We start from the raw sequence: 13,253 nt of genomic DNA, 5'->3' as shown, positions 1-13,253 counted from the left end.
TAAATGTCCCGGCTCCCGCCTTTTTTTTTTAACTGAACGCGGTAGGTAGGCGGAGTCAACCAACGCGTAGGGTGCCTTCAGCCAGTCCAGTGGCGGCTTCGCTTTCACTTTTACTCTATTTTTTATGTTTCTGTGAATAAACAGTTTCAGTCAGAGACAATATAGCCTCAAATTAGGCCCACGGAAATAAAATGCACGTGCCCTTTTTGATTTACGTATCACTCCGCCAATGGCAGAGCGGCAAGCCGCGGCGAGACTGGCTGACTCCTCCTCCTACCTACCTACCTACCGCGTTGGTTTCAACAAAAAAAAAAAAATTCGGGAGCCGGAAAGTTCAATCCAATTTAATTAGGGCAATCGGCCGCACAGGACAATAATTCGAAGTTTCTAAGAATGCCTGGAAAGTGTAGATAGAGTTCCCGCGTGTCATCCTTGCGCAGGGGCCATGCGAATCTTCTCTGTATTACCCGCCGCGGTGGCTCAGTGGTTAGGGCGCTCGGCTACTGATCCGGAGTTCCCGGGCTCGAACCCGACCGCGGTGGCAGCGTTTTTATGGAGGCAAAACGCTAAGGCGCCCGTGTGCTGTGCGATGTCAGTGCGCGTTAAAGATCCCCAGGTTGTCGAAATTATTCCGGAGCCCTCCACTACGGCACTTCGTTCTTCCTTTATTCTTTCACTCCCTTCTTTATCCCTTTCCTTACGCTGCGGGTCAGGTGTCCAACGATATATGAGAGAGATACTGCGCCATTTCCTCCCCCCCCCCCCCCCCCCACAAAAAAACCCAATTATAGTTCCCGTGCTAAAAAGACGACTTCAGATTCCTCTTTAGCGCACCTTTAAGGCGATGCTTAAGTGTCCCCTCTAATTTTCTGGCACTTTCTCGAACTCTGCTAAATCAATTTGTCGACCAACATTCTTTGCTGAAGGCAATTTTCTTCGCACTATCCTGCCGAAAAGAGTTTTGTGATGCAATAACATCATACAGGCTGCGTCACAAAAATGTCATACAGTTTGTATGATATTGTACGACATGTGTGTGACATACGCATGATTTTGCTAAAATTAATGACATTCGTATGACATTTGTGTGATAAACCGCATGAGGTTATTGCATCATTAGCCTTTTTTTTCACTAGGGACAGTAGAGGATGAAAGGTCGGACAGTTTACTTTGTTAATTATTTTCTCTACTAAACCGGCATATCTAAAGGTGGGAAGTTCCGTGGCCGTGAAGAAACGTAGACGTACCCATGCCCTGGATCTTAGTTGAGGATTGCCGGACGGAGGCCAAAAAACCCGGCGGAATAAGTGTTGGCTTCAAGCGGTTAAGCACGTCGCCACTTTTTCGCGTGACTCACACGTGATGACGACGTCTTTTCTATGTCCTGGTACACGCCTTTACGCAATAAGACGAGGGAGGAACACGAAACGTTTACCGAGCGCACGTTTGTAGAATCTGGCTGACTCCCTTCATCGCGTCGTTGGCGTTGTAGAGCTCTATGCAGTCGCCCAGGGGTAAGTGTATAGAGTGTGTTAACGAGGGAATGGGGACGCCAAGTTATCGCAATCATGTCTCCTCGCGCAATCTTCGTTAGTGCGAGAGCATGTGGCTCACAAAGCAAGCGTCCTAAACATACCCAACGACTGCAATAAGGGAGTAATTACTCATTGGCATCCACCCGAACGCAGCCACACGGCTACGAGTTATTCGAATGGATGATTAATTCGCTAATTAATGTGTCGTTGCCGAAAACACCAGCAATTAGTTACCCTTATTCATTCGCAGTCCATGCCTCTATGGCAATCCCTGAAATGAGTCATAAGATGTGACCCCGGTAGCCTGCACCTAATTATGCTCACAAAAGCGGAACAAGCCATGTCAGCATGCGCCTGAGTCTAATTTTTAATCGACAACAACGGTGACGTCTCCATGCGATATAATACAGAAATGTAAAGTGTTAATAGGGCGTTTCTATGTCCAGCATTCTTGGATACAAATTCTGAATACTGAAATCATTGTAAGGTACCGTTATGTAAATATTGAAGGTAATGGTCCATTCTTCCAATGCGTAGCGAAATCTTTAAAATTTTTCCATCGCTCGTCTCCAGTATAGTTAAGACTGCCATAGAAAACCACTAGGGGAACGTTTCTGAGGATAGCAAAAACGCTAAATAATTGGTTTTGTTTTTTTTTTGTGGGGAAAGGAAATGGCGCAGTATCTGTCTCATATATCGTTGGACACCTGAACCGCGCCGTAAGCGAAGGGATGAAGGAAGAAGTGAAAGAAGAAAGAGAGAAATAGGTGCCGTAGTGGAGTCTCCGGCATAATTTCGACCACCTGGGTATCTTTAACGTGCACTGACATCGCACAGCACACGGGCGCCTTAGCGTTCTGCCTCCATAAAAACGCAGCCGCCGCGGTCGGGTTGCAACCCGGGAACTTTTCATTTCTGCCGAGGGGACATCTGCAGATATGTCGATTGTTGTGAAATTTTCTAACATATGAAAAAAATTGCATTCATAAACTCTTTCCCGTTTAAAAATGCTTTTGTCCCATTACAAAAATTTCTTTAGACAGTCTATAGACTGCACATAGACTTATGTCTAAAGTCTAGACTCTCTATAGACAAACCCTAAAGAACAGTCTATAGGCAGCACAAATCCTGCGGACAGTCTATAGACAATCAGTATAGATTTATGCCATATGCTTTTAGTAGAATTTTGTGTATATACAGTTTATTGACTATGAATAGACAAAATTATATATCTAAAGGAAGGCAATAGTCTATAAGAAGTCTATAGGCTGTGTATAGACCATTTCTGCAAGGGCCCAGAATTGCTGAGTGTGAACATGCTTTCAATCCCACGAGGCCCGAGAAAGCCTCAAAGAGCCAGGTTTTATCAGGGAGTCCCAGATCTAGACCTCCATTGGAGCCAGGCCTAGTGTTTCCTCGGTGTCGGCTAACTCGTACGATTGCGCTGCCTCCTTATATACCAACGCGGAACCATGGCGTGCTGCTGCTCCCTGCAACGCCTTCGCGACACATTCAACTCGGCGGCCGTTGCAGCAATGCCCTTTGGCGCCGTGCCGTCGTTGTTTACGCAACAATCGAGTCTCTACTCAGGGAGCGGACGAAGGCGCCGGAATTTCCTGCCACAAATGGTTGATCAAGCGCTGGCTGTCTCTAATTGAGTGGATCTCCTCTTTAGCCGTCTGCTACGAGGGGTGTTCCACTAGCCGAAAGACGCCTCATTCGAATGAGAGCCTGGAATGCGGTGTCTTTCTCATGAGCAAGCCATTTTACGTTGCAGAACCTCCAGTAGAGATCGATGCACCCGCACCCAACAGTCCTGGACAAAGGCATTTTTGGACAGGAAATAGTTTATGAACACAGTTTTTTTTTCATATATTGGAAGATTTCGCTATAGCAATCAATACATCCGCAGGTTTCCCGTCAGCAGGCTTGCATTTTTTTGATATTAACGTCCTTGCGATCATCAGAAGCATTATTATTATTATAACACTGTCATACAAGCCATGTTGAGGCTTCGGCAGGCACGACAACATATCATATGTATTCAATGAAGAGTAATAAAGATTTACTATTATTATTATTGTTGTTGTTGCAAGCGGTTCATCTGCCGCTTCCACAGAGCTGATGTCACATGCAAACAGCCCAGCGAACAATATGGCGCCGCCCAGGGAGCCCTCATTGGAAGGGTCTGAATTTAACGATAGCGATGTCTTGAGATAAGGCGCATATATACGCCCGCAACAATCTAGAGCATTGTAGAAAATTGATTCATGATTTTACAAAAGAGCCCTGGTCAGGTCTCATGTAGCAAAATAAGTGATAAGGTATAATGTTATAAGGAAGGAGGGGGGTTGTCACGTGCTTACAATGTCTATAAACATTTCTTGTACAAACGCTAGCATCGTTCCTTGCACTCACCGGACCAATCCTCCTGGAATGTGTATTGGAATGTGCAGTATTGGAAAGTAGATGAAACTAAGAACAAGCTTGCGCCAAGATGCCAATAACAGGTGAGGATTCTAATGAGAGATGTCGTACATGCTACGTTATCGTAGCTACCACGTAGGAGCTTACAAGTGACGTAACGACAAGAATGCATAAAGGTTACTTTGGCGACAACGTTCCCTATGTTGCTCAATGTCTATATATATATATATATATATATATATATATATATATATATATATATATATATATATATATATATATATATATATATATATATATATGTGTGTGTGAGATTTTCTTGTGCTGCTCACTGTGTATGTGTGAGATCAAAATGTTGAACAGCATGCGTGCATTCCTGCAGTGAAGTAATCTATAAGCGTATAACGGATTAGACCGTAAATATTTTCTATCGCAGCCATAAAGTTCTGGCCTTTCGCAGCAAGCCTCTCTATCTAATCAGACTGAGTAAATATGCAGTTTATCGACGTATTTTTCCCCCGTGGGATTTCCACTGACTGCCGGAAAAAAAGATTGCAACCGCAGATTTAACAGCTTTCGCTTATAATTTTCTTCAAAGCTATATGCTGCGCGTTCATGCGAATTCAAAAATCGCGAACGATATTTTCTGCAATGTATACGTATACCAAAAAATATGCACTGCAGACCACCGCGACCGCATTTCATAACAAAAAAGTCCGAAAAATTGCTCTGCACATGGGGTGGTCTTTCAAACGTTTGGCAGGAAAGTGTATGAAATAAATTTTTCTGCCAGGTTTCTCCGTCATGCTGAATTTCACAGTGGTCTGGCCATTTTAATCGTGGCTTCAGAGACCCCTTTTAAGCCTTGTCGTCCTAGGCTTGGGTTCACTTTATCAATATATCGATAAACGCCAATTTCAACTTGCCTCGCTATACATCTAAAAAAGCGATGCGTACCCAATTTCCAACTTTAAAAAAATTAAAAATCTGCACCCGATCAGACGGCCCCGAAAGAAAAATGTTAACTGAGGGTCAAAGCTCCGATAATACGATCTGACATTAAATTCCCACGAATATATGTCGCACAGTCGTCCACAGACCTGTCTAGAATGCTCGCGAACTCCGCGCCGTCTGCGCTCCGCAGCGCGCAGAGTGACGTCTAGCGGCAGCGCCTGGTTCGAGACTGAGCATCTTTGATTGCGCAGTCTCGAACCAGGCGCTGCCGCTAGACGTCGCTCTGCGCGCTGCGAAGCGCAGACGGCACCGAGTTCGCGAGCGTTCTAGACAGGTCCGTGGACGACTGTACGCGGTAAACAAAATAAACGAAATGAATATGCGGTTAGTGGCAAGGGTGGGAAATTTGCGAATGCGGAAAGGAGACAAGGCTGCATCATGTGCCTGCATAATGACCGGTAGGCTTAACACCGTCTCCTCGGTTCCACCGTTACACAACGCTTGAACCATGAAAACGGATACAGTGGCGGTTTCTGCTGTATAGGAATTCGTATGCCTCGCTCCCGGAAAACGTACAGCGCGCTTGCTCGCCGAGAAACTTCTTGGCATATCACCAAGGGCGTTTGCGCAAAGCCACCGCGGCACGCGGGACGAACAACATCCTGCGCGCTGCAGTGCATATGTGCTGGTAGCGTGAAACCCCAGACGGCAGGCAGCCCTCAGTAAATTCTTCACAACGCCGGATCCCTGTTGTTTTAAGGCGAAAGCCTTTAACGGCTCATCGTCGTCCGTCCGTCCGTCCGCTAAATCCGTCAGACTACGACGTCACCAATGGCGTAATTGCTACAACCTATATACTCTTAGCAATTACTAAGTAATGGGTGATTAGTAATTAGCTATTATTAGCAATTAGTTAAATTAACAAAAAATTGATAATAAAATGAAAACGTACAAATAAAACTAGCTAAATTAAAAAATCAAAGGAAACACAAAAATGAATAAATAAATATAAAAATGAATGACTAACTAAATTTAAGAAATAAAAATTACAAAAATGGAAATAAACAATTAAAAGATGAAAAAAATAAGAAAGCAGCCATAGAAAGCCAAATGATTTCGCCTCGCGCACTTTAGATTGCCAAAGTGCCCCTGAATTTTTCGATGCGCTCATACCCAGCTATTCGAGATCTGGACAAAAGAATTTTTGACCGTGAAAGAGTTTATGGACGCAGTTGTTTCATATATTGTAATATATTTCACTAAAACAATTATATCCGCAGATCTCCCGTCGGTAGGCTTGCATTTTTTTTCCTATTCACGTATTTGCTACCATCAAAGGCTTTCCCCATTGGTTATCTATTGCAGTCCTAACTGCTCGGTGCGAGAGACGGAAAGACTTTAAAAGAAAGATTTTGTTATACATCGAAAGAATGGACCATTACCTTCAATATTTCCACTACAGTACCTCACAATTTTCCAATATTCAAAATTCTTGTACAAGAATGTTGGACATAGAAGTCGTTTGAGTCCCATTTCTTTTTGTACGTCCGTCTATCCTAATCATTTGTTGTATACGCATTTTGAGAGACGTGTATTTGTAATATCATAATACAATATAATTATTAATGGAAAAGAATTAGATGGCTCATCGACACGAAAACTCGGCGTTTCCCAAAAAAATGGAGGCGTTACAAAACTTGCGATTGGTCGAAACGGTGTAACGTCATCAAAGGCGGGAAAATGCGAAATATTAGCCAGTCATAGTCAGTACCAACGTTTTTAAATATACTTAATAATGTTAGTCAGTAATATTGTAACAATGCGGTGGGGGAGGGGGCGACTATCCCGACCATGGAGGGAGTGGACTGTTCTCTACCACTTGCCTCTATAGCTCCCTTCACTGTCACGCTAGCAGGGTCATGAGAATAGCCGACGCCATTGGCTGGAATGGGGACCTTTGATGGGGAAAAGCCGCTGCGTTCTTGAGTTGTATCCGACTATAGAACTTACAACTGCACCAACTACAAATGAAGAGCACTGGAATAGAATTGCAATGCTTTTGCATCAGTCGCAGGTAAGTTCCTACAGTGCGCCCCTGGTAATTTATATTTATATACGTACTGAAATATTCCTTATTAGCGGAAGTAATGTAAGTAATGAATTTTACGTATCAACGCAACATTCCAACATACAGGGCACGTCGTAGGCGGAAGGCCCGTATTAATTCTGTTACCCTGGTTTCTTTAACGTCTGCCTACCATAGAACACGGTTGTTCCCGCAAACGCGCACTCAACCGCCGCGCTCCGTCCACCAACTTTGTCACAGCAATGAGAAACGCTTTTCAGACCTGCAGTGTGTATGCGGCTCGCACATACCTCTTGAAGAACGCACCAACAATTACTAATCGATTATCAATATTATCATCATAATCATCTTCACATAGGCTAAATCCACCTAGGGACCAAGGCGTATCCCACGTTCTCTGTGCAGCCCCCCCCCCCCCCCCCCCCAAGGGATCATCCCTTGGTCTTTTATCTCTGTTCCTTGTCGAATTTCGCGCTGTTCGTCAGAATCAACAGGAAACGGCCGACGAGGATCTGTTCTCGCCACTGTAAGCTGTAATTTGCGCTGCGAAAGGTGCTTGAATTGTCGATTGCTGTTTCCTTCAGCTTCAGAGGTCACGGTACGACTGTGAAATAACGGTGCAGCTTGTATTGGGCCGAGACGGTACAACCAGTGAGCCAGAAGCGTTGAGCCCTCTGACGCCTGATGAAATTTTCAGGAGGTTGACATTACTTCAACAGCGGATCTGTTGAAGGATGGAGGGGACATCGTGCTAGAAAAACTAGCCACCCTGTATACGCAATGCCTAATGACCTCGACCGTAACAGAAGCTTGGAAGAACGCAAACATTATCTTAATTCATAAAAATGGAGACGCCAAGGACTTGAAAAATTACAGACCGATCAGCTTACTCTCTGTTGCCTACAAGGTATTTACTAAGGTAATCACTAATAGAGTCAGGGCAACCTTAGACTTCATTCATTTCATTCATTCATTTATTTTTGACAGAAACCGGTACAGTGTATATGCATATACATATTTAATTTTCCTGTCAGGATAGCCGAGGCAAAAGGCGTATTCAAACGCCAGACGAGGCCTCGGAACCGTTATTGCACACAATGCCTCAGACAACGGCGCGACGATCAAAAGTAACACTGTACTGATCGGGAGAAAAAGGAAGAAAGCATAAAAGAAACAAAAAGGCTGTGTTGCACTGACTAAGTGCAATATCAAACGATGTACACGCTCTAACGAAACCAATACTTCAAAATATAAGGATATACACAAGTGATCTGTACAGGTAATGCTTGCAATGACCTTACAATTGCAATAACACTACAATAACACTATGAAGAATAACACTATAAAGATCGTAATTTTGGCGGAAACTATGAGTAGCATAATTTTAAACATGATCACTTTACTTTAACCAACCAAATGACTCGGCTACTGGCCCGAAAGACACGGGTTCGATCCTGGCCGCGGCGGTCGAATTTCGATGGAGGCGAAATTCTAGAAGCCCGTGTACTGTGCGATGTCAGTGCACGTTAAAGAACCCCAGGTGGTCGAAACTTCCGGAGCCCTTCACTACGGCATCCCTCATAGCCTGAGTCGCTTTGGGACGTTAAACCCCTATAGTACAATCCAATCCTTAATAGATCATATTCACACTATTAATCAGGTGATAGAGAAATGCGCAGATTATAACCAACCTCTGTATATAGCTTTCATTGATTACGAGAAAGCATTCGGCTCAGTGGAAACCTCAGCAGTCATACAGGCATTGCGTAATCAGGGGATAGAAGAGCCTTATGTCAAAATACTGGAAGATACATACAGCATCTGCACAGCTACCATAGTCCTCCATAAAGTCAGGGATAAAATTCCAATAAGGAAGGGCGTCAGGCAAGGAGACACGATCTCGCCAATGCTGTTCACCGCATGTTTACACGAGGTATTTCGAGGCCTGAATTGGGAACAGTTGGGAATAAGAATAAATGGAGAATACCTAAATAATCTGCGATTTGCTGATGACATTACCTTGCTGAGTCACTCAGGAGGTGAACTGCAAATCATGATCAATGAGTTAGACAGGCAGAGCACGAAGCTGAGTCTAAAAATTAACACGCAGAAAACCAAGGTAATGTTCAACAGTCTAGCAAAGGAACAGCAGTTCACAATTGACAGCGTTAGCCTGGAAGTTGTAAAGGAATACGTAAGGAATACGTCTACTTAGGGCAGGTAGTGACAGCTGATCCGGATCATGAGACCGAAATAACTAGAAGGATAAGAATGGGGTGGAGCGCATATGGCAAGTTCTCTCAGATCATGAGTGGCAGTTTACCAATTTCCCTGAAGAGGAAAGTGTACAACAGCATAATCTTACCGGTACTCACCTACGGGGCAGAAACGTGGAGGCTAACGAAAAGAGTTCAGCTTAAATTAAGGACAACGCAGCGAACCATGGAAAGAGAAATGATAGGTGTAACGTTAAGAGACCGGAAGCGAGCAGAGTGGGTGAGGGAACAAACGCGGGTTAATTGCATCCTAGTCGAAATCAAGAGGAAGAAATGGGCTTTGGCAGGGCATGTACTGCGAAGGCAAGATAACCGCTGGTCCTTAAGGGTAACGGAGTGGATTCCAAGAGAAGGCAAGCGTAGCAGGGGGCGGCAGAAGGTTAGGTGGGCGGATGAGATTAGGAAGTTTGCAGGCATAGAGTGGGCACAGCTGGCAAAGGACAGGGCTAATTGGAGAGACATGGCAGAGGCATTTGCCCTGCAGTGGGTGTAGTCAGGCTGATAGTGGTGATGACATTACAGGTCACACCAGCTGAGAACTTCTGAGACAAAACCCGGAAGGTGCGCCATTTTCTGGTCACGTAGACGCCTCTGCTTTTCCTATTCTTTCTTCCGAGGGGAGGGGGGGGGGGGGGAATTACCGGCTAACGCGGCATCTGTACATCCAAGGAAGGAATCGCCTCGCAAGACCAGTGACCTCACAGTGTCCGCATCGTGACAGTGCAAAACGACGTCATCATTTTCATGAACGTCTTCCGTGCAGCTATATTTAGGGCTGTTCTTCTTCTTGCACTCCGGCGGCACCTCAACCCCCCCCCCCCCCCCATCAACTTCATTTTTTTCTATTTTTTTGCATGTCGTGTGCGCACCCGACCAATTCTTGAACAGTATCGCGCGACCAGCGACTTGTCAGCACCTTTTCGAAGGGACGAAAAAGGGAGTGCGTTAGAGTGCACCCTACTCGCTAAATTTTTACTCCTTTCTGTTTAGAATGTGGTTTCCCTGCTCCGATAAGCCGCTGACAAGTCAGAGATAAGACAGTTATAAGACAAGTCGCTCATAAGACAGTGGTACACAGACGAGTACAGCGCACTCCCTGCTTATTCCCATATAGGCGTATTCGTGTTTACAGTACAGCGAAATAGAGAGATTCCTTTAGGAAATATAAAGCGCATGCATGATTAATGAGACTTGCGTTTGTATTCGGGACGAGCTCCTAAAAATAATTAACCGTGGGCAGGATATCCTGTGATAGTACAAGAACAGAAAGCAAGCCGGGCAGTCGCATTCCTATAAGCGTTCAGTTAGTGTCCGCTTCTTGGAAATACGTGTGCGAAACATTGTAAATAGAGACAACCGTGAACTATAGTGCAATATTAACCTGTTTTGTTTGAACATTTTGCAAAGATTTTTGAGGCCTGTTCACACAAGGGGAAAGGGTGAGAACCATTCGTGTACCTAAAGAAATAAGTTGTGGTTGGTTGAAATACTGCCGCAATGAATGGGGCCAAATGCCAAGGTACGTTTTTTGCTCTTTTTCTAAGTGTTAGGGCATAGAGATAAAGGCCATTTTAAAAGCACTGGCCGTGCTGATCAACTGCAATAAAATTATTACAAAACTGATGCGGTCCGGGCCCAACATACACACCTGGTAACCGCGATAACAAAAGCGAGCTCCGCGCCAACTGAGATAGGGCCAAGCGGGTTCGATCCCCTATGGGGCCGGCCCACAAAGCCGATATCGCCGATCTTCACAACTTGTACGAGGCCCGTGGTGCTCATATTGCACTCCAGTGCAACGATCTTTGCAAGAAGTCGGACCTTTCAGCACAGAGGAGCAATTTGAACCCAGCTATATACTTCGTGAATTATCGGTGGGGCTAATACGAAGACGCGAGGAACAAAAGGTGGAACGAAGAACGGAGGGATGAAGGGAACAAGAAAGAAAGACAGAAACAGGATTTTGGAAGAAATAACAAACAAACTGACGGTCACCTGGTTGGCGTTCGCTGTATCCGAGGTTCGCAGTGAGTGGACTTCTCATTTTAGAGCCATAAATACGAGGGGCGATCAAATTGGCGTTTATGTCTTGCAAAACTTCGTTAGTAAGCGCCAGATTCTTCAAATGAGTCCGTATCACGGCCCAGACTTCAAGAACGGTCGTACTTTGTTCCTCGCCGAGGCCCTAAGTTCCAACAATTAAGCTGATTTGAGAACACGGTATCACTAATCGCGGTTAAAGCGTTCACGGCAACTATAGCGGCGGGTGCGAACAACGGCTTCGTCACTGTATGACTTTTGGATACAGCCGCGTCATGACCAGCACCATGAAATCATCCAAGGAGAAATCATGTCCGGCCATCCGCGCATCAACAACGCATTGCTACAAATCCGCACGCGTCTGTTCAACAGTGTTCTCAGTCGTTCCTTATCTCATAAAGCATGCTTTTCAGAACTAATTGCTGATGCACTCCGCAGTCAGTCTTATCCAGATGGCCTTAATCATTTCCACAGGAGCGAACAAATATATCCGTACTGGAATATCGTCATATGGCGTGTGAATTTCAATCAGCATGATTTGGATGACGTAAGACATCTCGAGCGCGTGAATGACGCCCATGTCCAGTAGCTGGATCTTTCACTTTGCATTTGGTGGGCAGAAGAATCTAGCCACCGCAGTCAGAGAAGGCAACGTGTGTTGCTTTGCAAAGTTTTCAAGAATTAGTTGAAGCTCGTATTTTATTCGCTATGTCATGGTTGAACTCAACAAGCCACTCGGCCAGCTTACAATCTTACAGTATATGAAAAAAAAAAATAGCGCTCCTAAACTCTTTCTCGTTCAAAAATGTTTTTGTCCAAAATTGTGAGGTATATGGCTCTTGTGGACAGTTTTTCCCGGGTACCAAAGTGCTCATATAAACAAGATACGACTGCAGTTCGAATTCATTCAAATTCCTTGGACTTTCCTTTTAACAGAACAGGAAGGAATTCAAGAGCCTGTACCGAACACTTTTCGTGTTCCAGGTATACACTGTTTGTGTCAGCTCATATATGATTCGGGGGCATGTAGATAATATGCTTATTATATGTAGAGAAGAAGTAGCGATGTAGTACAAGCAGAGCATCCGCCTCGCGTGCAAGAGGACCGCCGTTCGAAACCCGATCCCATCGCATACATCGAAAAAAAAAAAAGACTGTCTACGGTAGAATCAGGCCCGAGTTACGGACTGAACCCGGTAAGCCAGAGCCGACAACGCACCTTCTCACCATAACAGGATTCCAGAAACAGCGGTTAAAAACGAGTATACGAACGGAAATGGCACTAGAAAGCATCCCGCGTCGCTGCTGACTAAACTCAGTTTCGGTTTCGAGGAAGGCGTGAACTCCAGTGAACTCTGACTAATTTCGGAGCGCGAGAACTCGAGCGAATCGACCCGCCGCTACCTTTCTCCCGATCAATGATGAACATGCACGCGACCAAAAGCTCCAACGCATGCAGTTATCCAGGCGCCGCTCAAGGTAGCGAGAAATAATACGTTGCCAGCGCACGTCGAAGGTTTTTTTTTTTTCTTGTGTGTTTGCGTGTTCTCAAACTGCGCAGCTTTCTTCCTTTCCCGGCTTCCTATGTTTCCCAAGCGACAAAACGATACTCTGAGAGTCAACAAGACATTGCGACCTAAGCGGCGACGATTTTTGTTTTTGATGACCCGAACCGTAGTGAAGGCACAGGCAGCAGGTTCTTCGCCCCTTCGTGTGTTGGGCGCGCTGCTGTACGCACCACCGCATATCAGGCAGGGCACAGCGGGCGGCAGCAGCAGGAAAGAAGCCGGCGAGGTCGCTCATCCATGTAGAGAGCACGGACACTTCCGGTTTTTCAAACACCACGTGGCACCGCCGGCGGCCTCTCATTGGTTAGGGCGTCGCTAGCGTCGCTTCCATTGGCCGGAGCTGCAGCAGCCGGCCGTCGCTGGTTCC

General features: G+C 45.3%; 1 pseudogene; it reads right to left on the bottom strand.

The window, feature by feature from the left end:
* Positions 1–400: 400 nt before the first annotated feature.
* On the bottom strand, positions 401–467 carry LOC144105774 (U6 spliceosomal RNA; annotated as a pseudogene).
* Between the last annotated feature and the right edge of the window lie 12,786 nt (positions 468–13,253).

This window comes from Amblyomma americanum, chromosome 9 (genome assembly GCF_052857255.1).
Source record: "Amblyomma americanum isolate KBUSLIRL-KWMA chromosome 9, ASM5285725v1, whole genome shotgun sequence".
In the NCBI taxonomy this organism is placed as follows: Eukaryota; Metazoa; Arthropoda; class Arachnida; order Ixodida; family Ixodidae; genus Amblyomma; species Amblyomma americanum.
The sequence above is the reverse complement of the archived record's forward strand: the minus strand, read 5'-3'. Positions and strand labels throughout refer to the sequence as shown.